We start from the raw sequence: 21,404 nt of genomic DNA, 5'->3' as shown, positions 1-21,404 counted from the left end.
CCCGTGCTGCAGGCTCTCGCACGGAGCAGAGAGGACCCCGCCTGCGGGTCTCAAGCAGGCAGCTTAGGCAACAGCTGGAAGCCTTTCGCAAACAGCAAAGCAAAAGGCAGTCAGAGAGTGCAAGCCGAGGCACTCTCTCTGCATCCTGAAGCGGCAGACGCCCAGGAGGCAGGGGAGCGCTCTGCGGACGGGAGGAAAGGGGAGACAGCGGAGGCCCCAGGAGGGGGCTGGAACCAGGGGGAGCACCCACCAGCTCCCCCTGATTAGGAGGAGTATTATCTGTAAGAAAGGAGAAAGGAGAAACCCCTCCCAGCAGGAGGGAGGACGACCGGGAACCGGGGAACCAGTCAGAGGCCATCATACTGGGCCTGGCAACATCTGGAATACATCGCCCAGCGGTTGGCGTGTGGACAGGGTGTAGGGGAGGCAGAGCCCCGTGGATCACCGCGTCCGATAACCGTGAGTAACACCGTCTATCGGGAGGCCCCACCCAGGATAAAGATCTCCACTGTAGACCCCTCTGAAGGTAATTGAGTACATCCAAGTTGTGGCAGGCGAGTTGAGGGGAGGGGCAACACCCCGATAGGCCAGGCGGAGCGAGGCGCAGGCTCCACAGTAGGCCATGATTCTAGCTGGATATATCTATTACTTTATTATAGAACAGCAGTTCTCAACCTCGTTAGAGTCAAGGCATCCCTTGAAAATGCCAGCTGTTAGTTTTTACCTTTTTGTTTTTACCACAGGAAACTAAAAGTGCAATTCTTCTGCAGAAAAGAACCCAGAAACACCAAAAGAAGTCAGATGTTTTGGACAGTATGGATTTCTATTTGAAATTTCTGGGTTTATCTTGTGAATCACACGTTGGTGTCTGCACATCTATCAATGCTAACATGGTATAGCATGTAACCACACCTTTAAGAGGATCTCACAGCAACCCAGGATTCCATGGTACCCTTGAGGATAACTGATTAGAGAGACCCTTGGTACTTCACCTCTGCAAATATCTTTTATATAGACTCTGACATACTTACATATACTCTGATATACAAGATGCTGCTTGAAGGTTACTGAACTCAGAACGCTAACATTACCTATAAAAAGGTAATTATAAATTCTAGTGTTTTAAGGACTGACTTTAGGATTGTAGCTTTTTCACCTTTTAATTTGTGCCCATTTGAAAAGGGTTCATATTTTAAATGGAATCAAGAGAATTATTTGGAGCATAATAACAATGTGTGATTGATTAATTTTGGGTTGTGATTTCATGCATCAAGTTCAAATGTTCTACATTTAGAATTCGTAAATTGGATCCCAGTTCACTTTTGAATAAGCACACATAGAGAAAAGTGTGAGAGTTCTGCTGGATAAGAGTGAAAAGATACAGCATTGGCTGAGTGGAAAAAATGCCCAGACTTTGTTCTCTGCTCTAAGGTAACTTGGGAACTTAAAAAAATATGAATATTATAGTGGGGGAGAGACAGTTAATGCTGTTACAGAGGACACTTGGCAATATGTCCTCATAATGCAACAATTTGTAGGAAACCAGGGAAGGAGAGAAGGGTAAAGGCTGAAGTTTATCCTCTGGGCCTTAGGTGGTAGAAATGAACTGGATTTTGAAAAATGGCTGTAATAAGTTATTTCACTCTTTAGATGTACTTAAGCTCCACTGACAGGAAGACTTTCAAAGCTTTTAAAAGTCTCCCCATAATTCTCAATATAAAAAAGCTTTGGTGCTCTACCCTGCACCTTCCTTCCTTCCTTCTCCCATTTAACCGCAGGGCAGAATAGAAACAGGCAAATAAAATGAATTCATGATAAAGCAGTGTTGTGATTATGAACATGATGGTCCAAAGATATGAGAGATGTACAGTGTGTAAAGTGAGGAAATATCTTTTGTTAGACCAATTTATATAGTTGGGGGAGATAAAAATAAGTCTTCCAGGTTTGAATGCCACAAACCACCAGCAATCATATAAAAAATACTAATAAAGCACTGACCTACGGACAGGTTTTCAAATGTCATCATATCTATGACAAGAATACCCACAACATCTGCCTCAACAACCTAAAGCTTCTCTTACCAACTCTGACACTCCACCAGGAACATAAAAGGCATCTTTGAATGAGCCATTTAAAAAGCTCACAAAACTTAATACCGTACAAAAAGAACTCCCACTAATCATTCATCCATGGTGGTCACATACCATCCCACATGATAAATAATATGACAGAACATCATTAAGAATATTGCAACTTCTATTTGAGCAACTTCTTACCCTGAAACCATTATTCCCAATTCCCTGCTCATCCCTCCCCCTCCTTTCATATAATCCCCGAAGTTGCCAAACGGTCAACAGAAGCACACTCCCTGTTGAACTACAAACTCCAAATGGAAATAGACCCTAGCAAAACAAAAAATGCAAAACCTGCCAATACGATATGACCACAATCACAATCAATACACTCCACAACAAAAGCTTAAGAATCCACGAGTCTTACATGTGCCTATTGCAGTAAGAGACATACCTTAGCCCACGCACTAAATGCCTTCATGGGCTAGGGACAGAATTTACACATTAACTGGTTTAAGTGATCAGAACCTGGTTTAAACCTGTAACAGAACAGATGTTCAGTGCACATAAACCAGTTTGAAAATGGTTTGAGATAAACCTGGTTGAATGTAGTATCAGAGTTAACAGATTTGGCTCAAACTGGTTTATGCAATGTCTGTCCCAGACCACCTCTGGTTTAAGATAAACCAGACACCCCTAGCATCCAAGCATGCTCTCTGGGCTAGGTGGGGCTCTTTGCTCCAAATTAGCGCTGCCCCCCGCCCACGCTGCATAAACACTGCTATCAATTCCCCCCACCCAGCTTGCTTGCCTGTCAGTTTGCTGCAGACAGTATACAGAAGCAGGGGGAAGAGTGAAAAGCTCTGTATCATCAACAGATGCATGCACTGCACTGCCCCCCACCTTGCCTCAGTGTGCTGTCCATGGCTGCAGGCTGGCAACACCCCCAGCCCTTGAGCAACGAGCAGAGAAAAGACTGAGACTGTAGGCAGGGTGGGGGTTCACACCCCTCTCTAATGAGAGCCCTGATGGGGGCTGGCCATTCCTCCCTCAATTTAGCTCTGTGGAAGGGCAAGGCTCTAGCATTCCCCAGCTTCCTGCCTGAGCCACTGCAGGCATGTGCCTAAATTTCCTCAGTCCAGAGGAATTGTCTGTATGGTTGGAAACTGGTTCAGCCTAGCCAGGTTAAACTAACCTGCAAAGGATGAATCAATTCAGGCTCAGGCTTTTTGAATGTCTCTCCCTAGCCATGGAAACCAAACCACACTACATTCCATAATGAATTCACTTAAAAGCATGATAAAGGAGAGAAACACCCTATCATCACTGGGAGAATATTTTTTTTAAAATATCATCCAATTGTCACGGTGTTATCCAGGCATGGAAAGAGAGAAGATGGAAAGGAAGAGCAAGTGCTTGTTCAAAGCAACATGTAATAGACTACAAGTAACAAAAAATAATCTGGAAAATTTGAAAAGACATAGGAAAACTCAAAATAAAATGACCGACAGAACTTGAAATCTATTGAGATGTGTAAAATATTTTAAACAGAAAATTAATGTAAATCACCACAATGTTGCAAAATGATCTGGTTTTGACTATGGTTTTGCTGGATTTTTTTTACAGATTTAATTTAGGGATGTAACACTGTCCTACATACAAGCATACATAATCTTCCTGCAGATTCTTCAGAAATGCTTAGCCCCCAAGAATGACAGGTTAAAGATTAAAATATATGTTTTCCAGGTAGTACAAAGAAATAATTAATAATGAGTTGAAAGTAAAGGAAGCATATTTTGCTGCCAGACCATTTATATTTGCATAATATTTTTCTGTGAGTGTGAAGCTAATCAATCAGAATAAAAAAGTATTAGGTCAATTGAGGAATTACTTCTGCAGATTAATTATTTCGCTGTGATATTATTTTTTATTATACTGTAGTAATTACGTATAGTGTATTATTTTTTAAAAATCTACTTAATAGAGGTGTCTTCACCCTGAAATATTTGGGAAGAACAAGTCTGCCAAATGTAATATTTTACTCTGCAAACAGTCCAACTGATTTATCATTGAACCATGCATAAGTGGCACAACTTTGCCTTTAAGGGGCAGGCCCTGGGGAAACAGGCAAACCAGGAGGTGTATGGTAGCTGGAGCTGGATCTCAGCTCCCTCAGGCTCCTCCTGGGTGGTGGGACTATGGGCACTGTGAGACAGGACACAAGGAGCAAATCTGACAGCATGGTGCTTGAAATATAGGACTTGGACCCTGATATCATGTCAACTACATTGCAGGTGAGCATGGGACTAGCACTTGGTCCCCAACAAACCCTGGACCCTGTGTATCTGAGGGGTACTACATATCCAGAGACACCATTTGCTGCATCAGAGCCAAGAATGGTCCAGTCCCTTTCTGCTGATAGCTCCTCATAGACCTTGTACTGACACAGAGACCTCTCACCAGATCTCCTGATCACAGCACAAGGAGCCAAAGAAAACCCATCTTTCCTCCAGATTCCAGGGTGGGAGACCAGAAAGTGCCCACTCCCAGTCCCAGTCCCAGCATGGTGGACTGAAGAGTGCCCACCCCTCTTCCCAGTCCCAGCACAGGGACCCAAGCAGCACCCACTCCTCCCAGCACTGATCCTGATGGTGCTGAGGCAGGGCCTGCTGCATAGAAAGGTAGGAATCAGTACTGTACCACACAGATGTGATGAGGAACCAGGTGCAGAGGGAGCCCAACATCCCCAAGGGTGGTGACAAAGTGTGGTCCACACCAATGGAAAGGAGGGCAGGGCAGTAACGGCCCCACCACCCATGGCCTGCCATCTAAGACTGTCACCTGAAGGAACTTGTGGAACTCTTCCTCACTTCCTGTCTGTGGTGGCTAATGGCTGTGACAGGTATTGATGTTCTATGCCCAGTGCCATGCCACCAGGATGGGTAGCAGATAGGAAACTCAAGTAAGGGGCATGTGAAAAGATGCAGTGATAAGAACTGCTGGCATTGTAGTACATCAAGGGTCAGAAAGGCCCCCCTCCCAGCATACAACCCCTTGCCAAAACAGGCACTGTTGAGAAGACAAGAGTCCTGAAAGAGAAAGCAAGACTATATGCATGCTGGATTGAATCCTAGGGTTGTTCCAAGGCTGAGGTTCCAAGCAAGGTTTTTAAGCAGCACTTGACCAGTCCAGTCCCTGTCCATGGCTCTGTGACAGCTGAGTCTCAAAACCAAATCATTCACTGTACTCAGTGCTCAAGACCTCACATAACCCTGGTCCCTTCTAGGAAAGCACATTGCCCCAGTGCCCCTCCATTCCCCAGGATAACACATAACATCCCATTCCCCCAGTGGTCTGGCAGCCCCTGCTGCTGCTTCAGTGCACATCAGCGGTGGTGTGGACCAGAGGCTTGAAAGCAGGAAGGGGGGTGCTCTAGGCTGGACAGCTCCTTCTCTTTCTCCCCTACCTGTAATCACAGGAATCACGTGTGGTAACTGAGGGCAACAGGTAGCACCAGGTGGGCAAAAATGTCCCTCAGCTGGGTCATCCAAAGGTGAGGGCTGTGTCACAATGGATGTGGCATCTTGGGGTTTCAGGCCACCCTGTCGGAGGCAGAGATGACACTCAAGCTTGACTCTCATGTTAAGCGGTGTTCCCAGCCTTTCAACCATGCCATCAATGCATGCAACGAGCTTCCAGGACTTGAACAACTCTTGATAGACCATCTCCTAAACAAGAAGCAGGACATAAAGAGAGGCTCCCCTGGCACAGTAATAAATGCCCTGCTTCCAGCACCTAGAGACATTGGGAGACATTGTGCTCCTGGAGCACAGTTAGAATCATAGAAAATTAGGTCTGGAGGTCCCACAAGCAGGCAGTCTCTGCATACTCTTGGGAAACTCAGAATCCCTTTCTGAGTTTCCTGGGAGAGGCCTACCCGCTTCCTGCTAGGTAGCCCGTCCAGCACAACAGTGGAGCCTCCCACCTACACAGAGCACAACTAGTTAAAACAATTGAAACTAGGACCCAATCCCAGATGGGCTATGTGGGGGAGTGCAGCACAGATCCCAAACCCAAGGGAGACAGATGGGGCATTTCCAGCTCCTGTCTCTGGGAGAGTATCTGGCCAAAATACGGCAGGGGCTGAAACTTCTGCAGTTATATCAGAAAAGTGTGATGCATTTCACAAAGCTGCAGTGCCTCTTGTCTCTGTTCTGAGACATCACCAGCATGGGGGAGGGAAGCCTGCAGAGGATGTGACAGCAGCTCAAGATAGGCTGCCACAGAGCTGCAGAGTGCATGAGAAATGTCAGGTGAGATGGCAATGAAGCAAGGGAAATGCCAGAAGAGCCTTGTAACTGCTTCTGAGTGCCAGCCACGTACTGCAGCCTCTTAGCATTGAGAGTTCTGGCACCAGCATAAGGAAAGACTGTGGTGTGGAGGGGGGCATTGCAGGGCTGAGAGATGCCTACATCCAGTCTGCTGAGGTGCAGGACCTGGGGCTCAAAAGGCTACTTGACATTTCAAGGCTATCTGTACCAGGGCAAAGTTGGCAGAGTCCCAGTGGCAGGATGGGAAGTTCATAAAGCAGGTCCCGGATCACTTTGCAGCAACCTATGACACTCCTGAGTGGTATCAATGTTGTCTCCCCAGAAGACATCACAGAACTCCATGTGGTGTGAGAATCTGGTCACCATGGTGTGCCCTACCCCAGGGACTATTCCCCAGGCCATGAGGAACAGGGATCCCCCCCGGCAACTTGATTGGAGACAGCAGCTAGAAAGTGGACCAGGAACAGGAGAGTTGGGACCGGTGCCCCTTCTCCCCCACATGCCAAACACTTGCAGAGGTTCTATCAATAGAGGTTTAGGTCACTCAAACAAAACCACACAACTCAGACCAGTTTGTTTGAACATTTGTACGCATCTTCCAAATCTGTCACTGTAACACTACATGTTTATCTGTCTCAAACCACAATTTCTATACGCTTTATGATATGCTCTGAACATCAGCTGAAACAAAAGGGCCTGATTAGTGCTTTGTAGTAATGACAGAATTTAGGTTTCTGAACTGCAGGATGATGTTTATGATGGGACCTGATTTGTATCAGTCACCTTTGTTCAAAATAATGGAGAAAGCAGTTTTTCTATTTCACTAGATTGATTTACTTGATGAGTTAGTTGCTAGACTCAGATAAACATTTGAAAATACAACATATTTTTATATCTCACCCACTGGCTGAGGAGATAGGACTGAATATCTTCTCATGATCCCCAGTGCTGGAATATATCAAGCTATTGCATTTCAGACAGAATTTCCACAGGTGAAGCAATCTCCTGTGGTCATTCAGGTACTTGATATGTGTGCAATCAAAGTGGCTCCCAACTTTCACCTCTATGATTTCTGAGACTTCTGATACTACTACTGTTTGCAAGGAGTTATTCTGTCCTTTGTATCTGGCTCTATTGCTATACTCATTGGCATTTTTGGCCTGCCTTCACTCTAGTGAATAACCTGTGGTATGTCACTACTTTCTCTCTACCCTTTCTGTCATAACAAAACATGGAAGCGATTGATCATAGGCAGTTCAAAGAGTTCCTTCATTGGCACCTCAAAAACCTATCAGCTAAATTGTGCTGCTTCTACAGGTTCAGTTCCACTGGAAAAAAAGTCAGTTATAACAAGTAGATATTTATGCCATTGTATATTTCTACCACAATAATAAAGGCATTTTCATTGACATTTACATTTTCCACCCTTGCTATTAATCTTCATATTTCATACACATACACAGGAGACTAGATTTCATTTCCATGAATGGGCTACAATGTTTTCTTATGTTATTCAATCTCCTATAGGCTCTAATCCAAACCAAGCAACTAAAATAAAACATGGCTTCCTTCCCTGGGAAGGTTGCACAACCCCAGTATCCAACTTTCTCCCTTACCACAAACACACAATACAATTGTGCAATAGCCTAGGAAGGAATGGTGAGATCAGAGCCGTGACTGAGGACATCCTGACATGGGGTTCTGGCAGCTATTCAATACAAACATAATTAGAGGACTTACCCTTGCATGAAGTATTTGCTTTCTTGATAGTCACCAATCTTAACCTCCAAGAATGCTCCCAAATCAGATAGTGTTCCTGGAGGAAGGCAAGCCTTTTCAAGCCTCTCCTCTTTGCTTTTCACAACACAGATATAAAGAAAGAACCATCCAACAGCATCATGTATATTCCATAAGTGGGACTGTTTCAATAGAAAGAATAATTTTGGTCTCAAAATCACTCTCAGGATTCAAAGAGCAAAGATCTCAGCACAAGTATTTGAAAATGGATACAATCTCAATCTCTTTCACTCTCTCTTGTTTCCTCCTTTCTTCCTAATACTACAAACTAGAGCATAATAAATATATAAAAAGAAAATTTTTGAAATTCATAGCATAGAATATAGACATTCATGTACATCCCTGTGGGCTGATACTACATTCTAGTAGGCTTTTCTGGCAGTTGCAATGTGACAGAATGATGACAATGCTTTGTGATTCCTTAGAGAGAGTTTTGGGATATGTGTATCTGTATTTCTTTTGCATTTGAAGCTCAGGGGTCAGTAAGAATGTACAGATGCTTTTTTGGAAAAATTGGCCTCTTGTGCACAAGAGGTTACAAGTCCATATGAATACCAGTCCTAAATCATGAAAGTGTTAATCTTTCATGATTAGTAGGATTATGCTAACCTTACTATAGTAGGGTTATATAAACCTACTATAATTTATCAGGGTTATACTACCAGCTTCCTGGCCAGGAAAAGCAGAAAAAGGTTAGAAATGCAAATTCTTGACACATCCAAGATTGCTCCATGAAACAGCTACCTGATTATCAACCTGATATCTCATTTAATCAACCTAATTGAATCAGTTATTAGATAAAAGTGCCAAAAAGCCTCACTGAAGCATGCGAGCTATACAGAAGTTGAGCAAGCTGAGTCAAACTGATGCAATTCCTCTTCTGGTAAAGGGCTGGGTATTTTTTTTCCACATCTGTCAGCACCCTTACAGCCCCATTGGCCCAGATAGGCATGTCCTTTTGCAGGCAATAATCTACTTCATAAGATGCTGTGAATGGAGTTGGATGAATTGGATTGTTGCCTACAAAATCTTATGCCTCTCTGGACCAGTTAATCTCTAAGGCCATATTCAGACTTGCAGGCTTGTGCGGTTTGTAGCACTGCAAACCTCTTTGCAGCACCATAAACTGCACATGGGGAACATTAAAATGTGCTCCATGCTGCAAATTTGCAGTGCAGGCCCCAAATTTGCTACTGGGATATCCCAGTAGCAAAAAAAAAAAAGTGCTGGAAAAAAAAAACTTGGTGCACGCACCAGAAGCATGCACCAGAAGGCATGGAGGCTCAGTCCTCCATGGTGATTCTCTAGCTACTGGCCAGAGTGTCTCCACTCCTGCAGTTGTGGCCTGGCTCCTTCACCACACCAGGAGCCGGGAGGAGCTGGGCAAGGGCAATTTGCCTGAAGCAGGACAATTTGTCCCTCACCAAAGCGCACATGCAGGGGTGTGCACTGTAGCAAAAAAATAGTGGCACAAATTTGTGCCACTTCTATTTTTGTCACTACTAGTGTACATCCCTGCACATCTGGATGCAGCCTAAGGCACCACCCTGCCTTACCTTCTTAATGAGTACAAAGAAATTGAACTGACTGCAGGAATAAGCCAAGCAGAGGTTTTATGTAGCATAACATGTCATAACATCTCAAGAACTGGAAGCAATGTAGCTGCTCAGTAGAATAAATAAAGCTGTATGGAGCACCAATCTAAGGCATCCATACTTCTTCCTTTATTTGAATAACTCAGATATCTCTTGCATGGCACTGCATTGTGCCAGGTAAACATAACCTGCAGCAAAATATATCTGAAGCCTTGTCAGCAGATGTAAAATGAAACAAAATAACAAACTAACAAAATTATCAGGCCAGTTAACTATCAATCAAAAATGTCAGGTAATAACTAGGACCACTGAGGATAGGACAATATGTCTGTCTATCTAGGCATTTGGATATCACCCATCACCCTAATATTGGAACACCTATTTCAACAAGAACACTAAAATACTTCTTACAACTTTTGAGCCTCTGCTTCATTTGTAGAAGAAACAAGTATTTATGGAATTTTAGCTGGCCTCTAAAATAGGGCACACACATTTGTCTCTGATTAATGAGACAGTAGAATCAGTGAAGTATCTCATGTAGGAAGAAGCAGAGTCTTCTGGAGGCTGTGGAGAATGTAAACATTCAGTGAGCCTGCACCAGGTCAGAACAAGATGCTCCTGTAATTATTTGCAACACTGTAATTCTCAAAGGAAAAACTATTAAGACTTGCTGCATGAAATATGCCAAAAGGGAAATAATAATCCTTTAACTTGAATTGGGTGAAGATAATATATTTCTAGTCTAAAATGTGAGGAGTCAAGGATTTTCTTACAAGGCCAGATTCTTAATCCTGAGACTATTAAGAGACTTTAAGGTGATATTATGTTACACTTACTCCAATTTAGAGGTGTGCGAAATGGTCTGTATTCGATTTGGCCCGAATCGGGGACAGTGATTCGATCCTGTTTGTCAAGGGTGCTCTGAAATAATAGTATATTATCTAGGCATACCTACTAGGGGTGTGCAAAGCAGGCCGTATTCAATTCAGATTCAACCCAAATCACAGACAGTGATTAGATTCGTTGATTCAGATCACTGTCCCTGATTCGATTCAGCCGAAGCCAAATCTGAAGACTAGATGATGATTCAGAGAATCAGCGATTCAGCCATAGACACAGCTTTAAAAGTTTTTTATATATACCTCGAGGATATATATACCTCGAGGTACCAGCACAGCTCGTGAATGCTGCAACGCTGGGGCGGATGGAGTGTTCCACAGGAGCATGTCTGGTCCACAGGAGTACTTCTAGTCCACCTCCGGGTCCACCAGGGAGCACACTGCCCCACCCCCCGTGCCCCCTCCAGCTTGGCAATTGACCATGGGGGGACCCTGGGTGCACCCTGAGACCCAGGAAGCAACAGTTGCCAAGCCAGGGGGGGCGCCAGGGAGCCCCCAGAGTGCTCTCTGGCAGACCCAGAAGTAGACTGGAAGTGCTTCTGGTCCACTTCCGGGGGGTGCTGCCAAGCACGCTGGGGAGCCCCCCATGCTCCTGTGGGAAACACCATCCACCCCAGCACTGCAGCGTTCATGAGCCGCCTAGTACCTTGAGGTATGTAGAAAAAACATTTAAAGTTGTATCTTTGTCCAAATAACCAAATCTTTCCGAATCTCTCCAAATTGATTCAGAGTGTTCTGATTCAATTCGGAGAGATTAAAGGGTCTCCTGATTCAATTCAGTTTTGGAGATTCAGCCATCAAATTGGCTGAATCTCCACCAAATCGAATCAGGGAGTAAAGCTTTGCACTGCCGTACTCCAATTTAAAGGTCCTTTATACCACCAAAGTGGTGTAAAATGTGCATATGATTAATGCACAGTGTTGCCATTAAATGTTAATGTTAATAATCTGAAACTTCTAAATTATGGGCTGAATATAATTCAAGTGAGTTAACCATGATGTTTTGCTATACTTAAGCTACAGAGGCAGACTATTATCAAAGCTGCAATAGCACAAGACGGAGATAAAGTGAGTGGCATGGTGTGCACATATTTTCTTCTTAGGTAGCTCTATAAATTGCAACAGACCTAAACTAGGCAAACATCTGTGACAAAATAAAAAATCAGGAACAAACTATAAATGGTTCCTTTCTTGACTTTTCATGCCTCCATTAAAAGAAACACAACATAAATCTACGGCTCCATATCCGGACAATAACTGAAATACATCCGACAAATGCTTTTTAATGCATTCCAAATGAATAAAGAGAGATTTCAAAATCTAGCAATGTGTATAAACAAGGATGTTATTTTTCCCCTCTTATCCAGACCTACCATTAAGTGAAAGGATCAGCGTCTAAATCAACCCGTTCTTCCCTGCACAGGCACCCCCTTTGCACCTCTTCTTTCTTATTTCATCAGTGTTTTTATTAACATTAGTGACTTATCTAAGTACTAGAATGTTTGGCTGCCTGGAAGCTTATCAACAGTAGTTTTTATGGGCTGTTACTGATGGAAACAGGAGGAGTTGGCACTCTCCCCCCCACTCCCTCGATATGGAAGTCTTCAAGAAGCCATGGAATGTGCTCTCTGGTATTTTTGGTATCTTTAAAGTGTCAAGAGAGCAGAATTTCTCTTGTCAGTTGTCACAGTGTGACTCACAATTAGAGCCATCTGCTCTGCATTCACCCCCCTAGGGGCATCACTCATTTTTCACCAACTTCCTGTTGTTGACAGCACAGTTCCTCCCTGTATCACTCTATACCAGCACCCATGATCCTCAAAGACATTGCAACAAGTTTAAACAGATTCCCTTGGGAAAGCCTTTTACTTGCTTGCTTTGGTAGTGATTTTAGAAAAAAAAAAATACAGGGAAACAACCTCAAACAGCAGAGACTGGGATTTCCAAAAAAGCTAAATAGAATTAGATGCCTAAATGCCTTGATATTTCAATGCCCAAAAGCTTGCAAATAAATAACTTTTTTTTTTTAATCTAGTTGGTCTAATAAAAGATATCACCTCTACCATGAGTTCTAATTACTTTTGATATTTCAATAGGACTTGTCATCTAAACCCTACTGAAAATCCTAGCATTAATCTACGTTTCCCTAGTAGAGCTACTTGTCCAGTGAAACAGCATGCATGTGAATATTTCTTAAACAACTGACCAAAGATTATTTGCCAAATAATATTCAATCGTCTGCAGCACTTGTCAAATAATAAAAATAGCTGTCAATATTTTACTTGGTGGAAAAAAAACCCAAACTTGTTGTATAAATCATTCATATAATAATAAAAAATAATCCCATCAGATCTATCCAATATTGTGACTGCATTTATGAAAATGTAATACTATGCTTTCGATTTAGATATAATAGAAAATATCTTTGAAAGATACATTGAAGTAGTCAGCTGAGATAAATACACATAACTGAAGCAGTTCAGGGAAATGGCATGCTGTGAAATCCACAACTCTGAGTTAGGTGCTTCAGTATGCAGTGTATACACTGTTGGAGGAAAATGAGGGCCTACAACAAGATTTTTCCATAGATATCTATAATGTAGGCTTCACCGTGCTTGCTAAGGAAGGATTTCCCAATTAGACAGGGTTATGTGTCTGGGATATCTGGGATAAAGTCAATGGAGAGAGGTAGGTGAGTAAGTTCTTAGTGGTGTGGCAGCATTCTCTTCGCCTTCGTTTGAAATTGTATCACCAAGCAAAGAATAATTCAAGATTCATTGGATGAGAAAGAAAGAGCAAGCAAAAGCATAACTGTAGCTTAGTGCTTAGGCTGCTCACTAAGAGTTGCGCATTCCACTTACTGCTCCAAGGGCTTCCTTCCTTTGCATGCCCTTGTGAAAAGGCATTTAGTGGAATTCACAGATTCATTGCAGTCTGGCAGGGCCATACCATGAGCATGCCTGCTATAGCTCTGAACTTGCAACCTCTGGGCTGTCAATGGTGCGCCTCAGCTCCCAGACCAGCTCCACCCAGCCCCGCCCCGCCCCCATTCCAAAAGCTAATAACATACTTTAAATTAAAGTCATTGGCTAAAATTACCACAAAAGTGGCCATTTGCTTTTGCTATTTATGAGGAGCTTGATCCTGGTTGGTGTGTGTTGGACACTGGCCACGTCCAGACAAGTGCAGCTGTGTGGTATGTGGTGCTGCAGACCGATCTGCAGCACCACACATTGCATATTTGGGTCTATTCCCCATGCTGCTAGCTTGCAGCATGGGGGTGGGAGGGTTTTATCTTGGGAGATCCCAGGGTCCAAAAAAACTTGCATGGAAAAAAGCAAGGTGGTGCACATGGCAGCAGCATGTGCCATCCAAAACCGGAGCCTGGCCAGCCACAGCCACACTCTGGCTGCCTGCCAGGTTCCCAGCTGCAAGAATACTGCAGCTAAAGCTCCCTTGGCCCCCAGGACTCCAGGTAAGGCTGCTGCGGCCAGCACAATTGCTGGCCCCTACCTCCCGTACTCTACCCAGGGTAACCTGCCATGTGCCAGAGCTTGCGTGGCAGGAATTCCCCAGGGACAAGCAGCAGCAGCAGCACAAGGTGTGCTGCTGCTACTTGTACCCAGGAAACCAAACATCCATGCTTACCTGGATGCAGCCTCTAGGAGCACTCCAACTGGCCCCTAAGAAAAAAGCAAAGGAAGACTTGGTTTTCTGAAGCCAAAAACAGGAGACAGGCTCTGCACAACTCAAACAACGGCAGTACTGCTCATAATGTAGTAGCAGGTGACACCTAGAGTAATATATAGTCAAAGAAAGACACATCTGATGAATTTAGGTGGCTCCAGGGTTCAGTGGCAGGTGAGTGGGATTTTGTAATTTTGGAGGTATGGACTTCAACCCCAGTAAAATCTTGCATTAGCAGGTAAGTCCTTTATTGGCCCAAGTCCTAAGTGACTGTACCTAGCCTCTCTGTCAGATTGACTTGAACTTCTACTTGTCAATAGAGTAGAACATCTGACACCAAAGCAATGTAAGCATGATCTACCTAATTTTTACCAAATAATGTATAGCATGGGAACCTTTTCTAGTCCAGAATTCTCAGGAAATAGTATAGACCTGTATCTTCTACCACCTATATATAGTCAGAAAGCTGTCTCCTGCATTAGAACATCTCTGTACTAGACCCTCCAGTGGGCATCCACACTTCTATTGCATCTAGTGCGAAGTGGCTACCTGTAAAGAGAATTCAGGTGTTCCACCTAGCATAAATTTCAACTACCCTGTGAACTTATAACACTTGTAATGGATACTTGTTCTTGCAGTCTTAGAAGTTGGCAATATCTCTGGGTTTCAGAATGGTCTGGTACCCAAACAAGCAACGAAGCCACCTCTCACTTGATACCTTGGTATGGCAGGTAACATCAGTTGAGAGACCCTTGCAGTGATTTCCAGGAATCTTTCCAGGGCCGGTAGCTAGGTCTTCCTGGGGGCTAGCTTCCATTTGCTTACTGACACCTCTTCAAAACTGACGAGAACTTGAAGCTAGTGGCTTCAGGTCAGTGTGCTTCTGCATTCATTCAGTCACATCAAATCAGTAAGACACACAGAAGCTGTCTGCAATGCATGCTAAATCATGCATAAAAAGCGGAAACGTTCTTATTGACCCTAAACTACAACATGAAGCTGAACTTTTCTTTTTGATTTCAACATTCCCTTTTTTCCAGAATACTATTTAAGGTCATTGTGATTCAGGGCCTAGATCCCAGCTGCTTAATTTATCACAAATAAATGGATCCTTGCCAGTCTCATCAACAAAATATGTTCCAAGAACAGATAAAATGCATCCTCTCTTTAAAAAAAATCATAAAAGCAATTCTGAACTTGTCGTGTAATCATTAGCAATTCCAGACAAGGGGAGAAGAAATCTCTAAAGTACAACAGCCATTCCATTTTTCTCTACAAACTTAAAAACCCCCGATGAGAAAAAATTGGGTGGAGGAGGAAACACGTAAGTGAGGAAAAGAGAAGGTCTCTATCAGTTTTGCCTCTGATGATTGAAATTATAACAAATACCTTATTTCCTAAATAACACATTTAGGAAGTTCCAGTGATACACACAGGACCATCCAGTCAGGAACACCTGGAACATGTATTCAGTGGAATAAGATCTGGAGTGGTTTCCCAGCAGGGTGACTAACCATCTGAGCAACTTTGTCCTCTTCATTCAAAAAGACTGGTCTCATATCCAGTTCTCTGTTCCTCCTGCATGCACAGATCCCCTGCTGATGTAACTGTGGAAGCTTCCCACATTGAGAAAGCAAGTACCTCAGAACCATGACCCACTTTTTATCTCAAAGAGGAGAAAGTTGTTCTTTTTTTGCCCTTTGGAGGTTTTCTATGCCTGTATTTACTGAGGAATGTTGGAGAGAAAGATTTAAGGCAATCAGGACTTGTAGTAGAGATGATATCTTTTATTAGACCAACAAGATTTTTGTGAAGAAAATTCTTTAATTGCAAGCTTTTGGGCACAAACACCCTTTATCAGGCATTGGAGAAAAGACTGTAAAGATTAAATCCTTGGATTTAAGGGGCATTCAGCCCTATAACCCTCATTTTAAAAAGAACTGAAGTATATAAACTTAACAGAAGAATAAGGGAAATTGAATCTAAAGATCAAATTTATCCATAGCATAAATTGTCCAGCTCATGGGAACTGGACATATTTGTCCTACTCTTGACTTCAGCTCTTTAAAATGTTACCAGTATTTGGGTTAAACATAATTACAAGGGCATGAAAATATGGATTAAAGTAAAGCTCTGTTAAATTCCTAACTATAAAACTGCCACCATGGGACCCCAGAGTAAGCATATATTTTAAGGACCTGTAACTGAAAAAAAACCATGACATCTATTCTACTTATACAGACTAAGGGCTGTTTTGCAATGCAACCGTAAGTATAAATTAAATAAATACATGACAAATAGTGAGCCAGGAATAAAACCTTGGTCCTTACCCTCCAAAACCTTCGGTCTCTGCTTATTGGAGATGGTTTCTAATATCCGTTAATTGTAGATGGACCCTCACTGATCAACATGAGCACTATAATGATACAGGTTCTGTATTACATTTCTCTACATAATGCAAACAGAATGGGGCTTTGATAAAACTAAGCCCTCTTACTGGGTTTTCATAAAATTTGGGTTTGTGGACGTTGAGTGATGAAGCCAAGATGTGAGCCAAGCCTCACGCACCGTGTTCCATCATTTCTTTTCAATATTTCCTCAAGATGGTCTGTTTTTTCAGGGTTGCTCCCTACCAGATTTCCTGTTCCTTTTTTCTACTTGTCTCATGTTAGGGACTCCCTCATCATGTTCCTTTTGACTCTTCTCTTTACCTGGTTGAAAAAATGAGTCAACAGAAAGCACCTCAACAGAAGACATAATCCCTTGCCACTGGTGGAAAATTCTTTTTTTTTTAAGTAAGACAGTCTGATACAACAGGTACTAGCATTGTTGAATTACAGCTGCATTTCTTCAACTATATCTAGAGTGTTAGTTTTGGAGGAACGTTTAGCTGTATGGGAAGTTTAAATGATTCCTAACAAGCTTTCAGGACTCAGAGGGACACACTAGCTAAAAATTTCACGTCAAAGATTTGTTCTGACAACCAGCAATTTGAAAACAGTTTGACTACTTTTCTTCAGACTTGGTTCTGTTCCATTCTGTTTAAAGTCCCTTGCCAGGCTCATTACTTTGGGATCTCTATGTTTCAATCATCTCTCTATGTATCTGTACATATATTTCCAGAGAGGCAAAAGGGAAATCTGGTAAATGGTTTGATTTCAAAATATAAATAAAGGAGCAACCTCTGTAAATAGAAACAATTTTCATATGTGAAAATTGACTTGAATGGGAGAACCTGGGGTGGAGGGGTCAGCACATGAGAAGTAGTACTGAAGTCTTGTATTTTAATACTTAATTTTATAAATAATCCCAAGAGTAATAGAAATGTCCCAAGACCTATTCTGGTCCATGGACATTTAGGCAGGAGAATATTTCTATACCCTTTAGCCTTTGAGTGTGCTGCAGGACAGGGGAGTTTGGTGCTAAATGACAAATTGAGTTAGAAATATTTGAGCCATAAACTATAGTAAATCTTTTAGCACTTATGTGACACTCTAAGCTGAGAGCAAATGAAGTGTCAGCCTAGGCATGTTTGAAACCCATGCAGGTTATGTTTACTAGATTATCCTTAAAAACATCTACATTAATAGCCTTGCATGAAGTGTTTGCAAGTTGATGTCCAAGCACCACTAAAAATATTTTAATGTGACTAAACAAATTACATATATGGTTCTCTCTCAAAGTAAAATTATTTCAGTTGCAAAGTCAAGCACAGCTAGATTAGGAAACGACAGATTTATGATATCCTGCACAACCTTAATTCAACTCACTTGTAAGTCCTGTACCCATAATGACCCAGGGGTCTTGTGGAAAACAGTATGTAATCATGTAATTAAAGACTGTATCTTAAAGCACAAGAGGCCTAAACTAAGGTTCTGCAGGCAACCATAAATCTGATATTCCCTCATGTTGAATTCTTGACTTTGCATCCTAAATCATGTTCTTTTAGCAGATTTTTTTTAGTGTAAGTTTCTATATTTTGAAAAGGAAAAAAACAGATTCTATGTGCAACCATGACAATCTTTCATAATGTATCATCAGTGTATCAAGTTCGGGGACAAGCAGGAAAGGCTGTTATACTCACCGAGGAGGGACTGCTACACCACGTGCTACAGTAGATTCCAAATGTGGTCAAGAGGGATTCTCCTCCTGAGGAGCTGATACATTTTTACCCCAGTCAGGTTGTTGTTTTCAATCTCAGACTGCAAATCAATGTGATTGTGCGATCCCCTTCCACTGGGGATATGGCAGCTTTCATTTCCTTTGGGGATTCAACAAGAATCAGAACAAATTCCAGTGAGGCACTGAAATCTGAAATTCCCTCCTACCCTATTGTACCACTACTACCACCTCTCTGTTTCCAGAACCTTTTGGTCTATCTTGCTTTACAGCAAGTTTTCCATCAGAGGATAGGCTGTACCACTACAGCTTCCTTCATCAGCAAGCTTTCCACTACTACTTAACCTGATACAAATTATAACCTTAGAAACTGGCACAAACAGGGAGCTGAATTTAGATCAACGTATGTATTATTATTGAAACTTCTGTGCTCCTTGTTCTATGAAATCATTCAAGGAAACCAATTATAATACAAGAACGCGAATAAAGACTGTAATAGTACCTGTCAGTAAACTAAGAGTTACAGTTGGCTACGCTGTGCAAATACATAAAGACATTAAAGTTGTCACCAAATAAAATAATAGAAAATGCTACCTAATTCTAAAGGAGCAAAGTTATGGCTGTTCTGAGAATGATAATTTCCTGAATTTTATGCATTTGGAAACTCAGCCATAACTTTGCATTAACATGAGTTTGAGGGGATATTTTAAAAATGAAGCAGATATATTCTTTTTAAGTCATGTGTGAACAATAAAAGAAAAAAATGCTGGTAGCAATGAGTTTTAAATATCAAGGAACTTCCATATAGAAATAAATATTTATATATAAGCTCTAAACTTAAAAAAAATAGGATTTGCAGTGAAAATGTTAATGGACTCAACAGCACAAACTCTGCACCACAACGAAGTGACATAGTCAACAACATTATACAACACTGACATTATTTGCTTTGTAAGATTGTAATTAATGAGTGAATTAGCTCAGACTTATGAAATAAAATAATGCCACCTCTACTTTGAACTCATCCAACAATGTCATACAGAGATCTTAAAGTTTTTTACCCAGATTAGTTAGTCAAACACTTCTAGACTCTGTGCAACCTCCTTTATAAATTGTCTTCTCACTGAAAAAGCACTGCAGTGAATGGACTATACCACTAAAGGGCAAAGACATTATGATATGTTTGGGCCTAGTTATGAAGATACACACTGTGCTGTTGTCCAGACAGATCTCAAGAAAGTTTCTGGTTCTTTTCCATCACCCTTAAGTGAAGCACCCCATTCCTGCAAGAAATGGTGTGATTGATTTCAAAGGGCCTTATGGGCTGGTTTGTACCCTGCCATCCTCAGGTCGCTGGGACAAAGGAAGGCACATGTCTTCATGGCCCACATAAAGCCTTGTACGGGGTCTGTTGCCAAAATATGACTCCATCTTCTGAGAGAACATTGTCAAAGGGAAGTAAACAGTAGGTGGAGCAATGGGTGTGGGAATCATGTTGGACTCCTTAGACAGCTGTCCCACCAAATTCCTCACCCTGCAATGCACTTTGTCATTTTGAATCTCTGAGGCAGAAAAGCCTTCCTAAAAACACACATGTCCACACTTTCCCTTTCCAAGGACAAGCCTTTCCATGGACAAAGTGCTCTAGTTCTTTAATGGCTTGATTGTAAGCACAGAACAAGTCAATAGCAGATCCAGAAACAGAATTCAGGTAGCTTTGATGATCTTTTTCTAAGTACTGTCAGACTATCTCTAGCCCCAAAATAAACTGAGAACTTTAAGCCTGTATATATGTAGCCTGTTTCAGCCATCTTTGCTCAAATGGAGTTGTAATTGCAACGGGTTCAGATTACATGGTACCCTTCCAATGAGTAACTCTTCACTCCACATGTAGTTCAAATGCCATCAATATCAGTTCATAGGGTGAGGTACTATTAAGCATGAACAATTATATCATAGTCTGTCTATCCTCAAGTAGTCCTTTGGCATCACAGAGCCTACTTGTAAGTAAAACGCTACCCATTTGTCAACTAGGATGACAGAATCATGCTCAAAGTGCCCTGGCATCATGGGTGGAGATCAGTGTTAGGATTTTTGTTTTGGACACAAAAGAATTTGTACTTATTGGAGTTCAACTCAGTCCCCACCTAAGAGTATCTTAGAAATAGCTATCAGAAAGGGAGAAGATGCATTGACTAAACTTTTTGTGAGTTAATATTGCATCTATAAGCAAAAGAATTACCTCTGAAAATATAGAGACATCAGCTCTGGGGTATATGTCATGCTCAGCAGGTGGCTTGACAAGACTGGTAGACTGAAAGCCTTTCAGTTCAAAAGAGAACAGACTTCACTTGAATGCAAAGATACATGCAGGCGGCAGCAGGCTCCTTTGAGTCTATTTTCCCCTTATAGCTGTATTTACCTAAGAAATTTCATGCATAGAAAAGAATGAGTGAAAAGGAATATTCAGATACATGACAGGAATAGGAGTCTTATTGTTATCTCTTTTTCAGCAAATGTTTTGTTCCCTTTTAAGTACCACAAAACTTGACAAAAGGGAAAGGATTATGTGACAGATGACATGCTGATCAAAATCTGCAGTCAAAGTTTGACTAGCATAAAAGACTATTGTAGAAATAGACCACTGCATTGCAGTTTGTTGACGTTAAATTAACACACACTTTGAAAATAGTGTGTGTAGCTCCTTGCCGCTGCATTAAAATTAAAGCAATTTGTTTAGTAATTTTGGAATGTCAAAAAATGTGAACCATTATGATGATATTGCCCAATTTGTTTGGGGGTTTTTTTCCCCTTCAAGTCACTATACAATTTACTGACAACATATATATTTGAATTGGGGGATGAATTCATCTCACAAAACATTTATAATTGGTATAAATCTGA

The 21,404-nt window shown here is 41.9% G+C and overlaps 1 long non-coding RNA gene across 1 annotated transcript in view; it reads right to left on the bottom strand.

Moving 5' to 3' along the window:
- The window catches only part of LOC109284916 (uncharacterized), a 46,030-nt gene extending 27,391 nt beyond the window's left edge, over positions 1 to 18,639 (bottom strand). Inside the window, exons 1-2 of the long non-coding RNA XR_009459840.1 lie at positions 18,466 to 18,639; positions 8,144 to 8,322 (exon numbers count right to left, since the gene is read on the bottom strand). This is a non-coding gene — a long non-coding RNA (uncharacterized LOC109284916). The remainder of the gene's footprint in view (positions 1 to 8,143; positions 8,323 to 18,465) is intronic.
- Positions 18,640 to 21,404: the final 2,765 nt, after the last annotated feature.

The sequence above is a fragment of the Alligator mississippiensis genome, chromosome 2 (assembly GCF_030867095.1).
Source record: "Alligator mississippiensis isolate rAllMis1 chromosome 2, rAllMis1, whole genome shotgun sequence".
Lineage (NCBI taxonomy): Eukaryota > Metazoa > Chordata > Crocodylia > Alligatoridae > Alligator > Alligator mississippiensis.
This window is presented reverse-complemented; position numbering and strand designations above follow the sequence as displayed.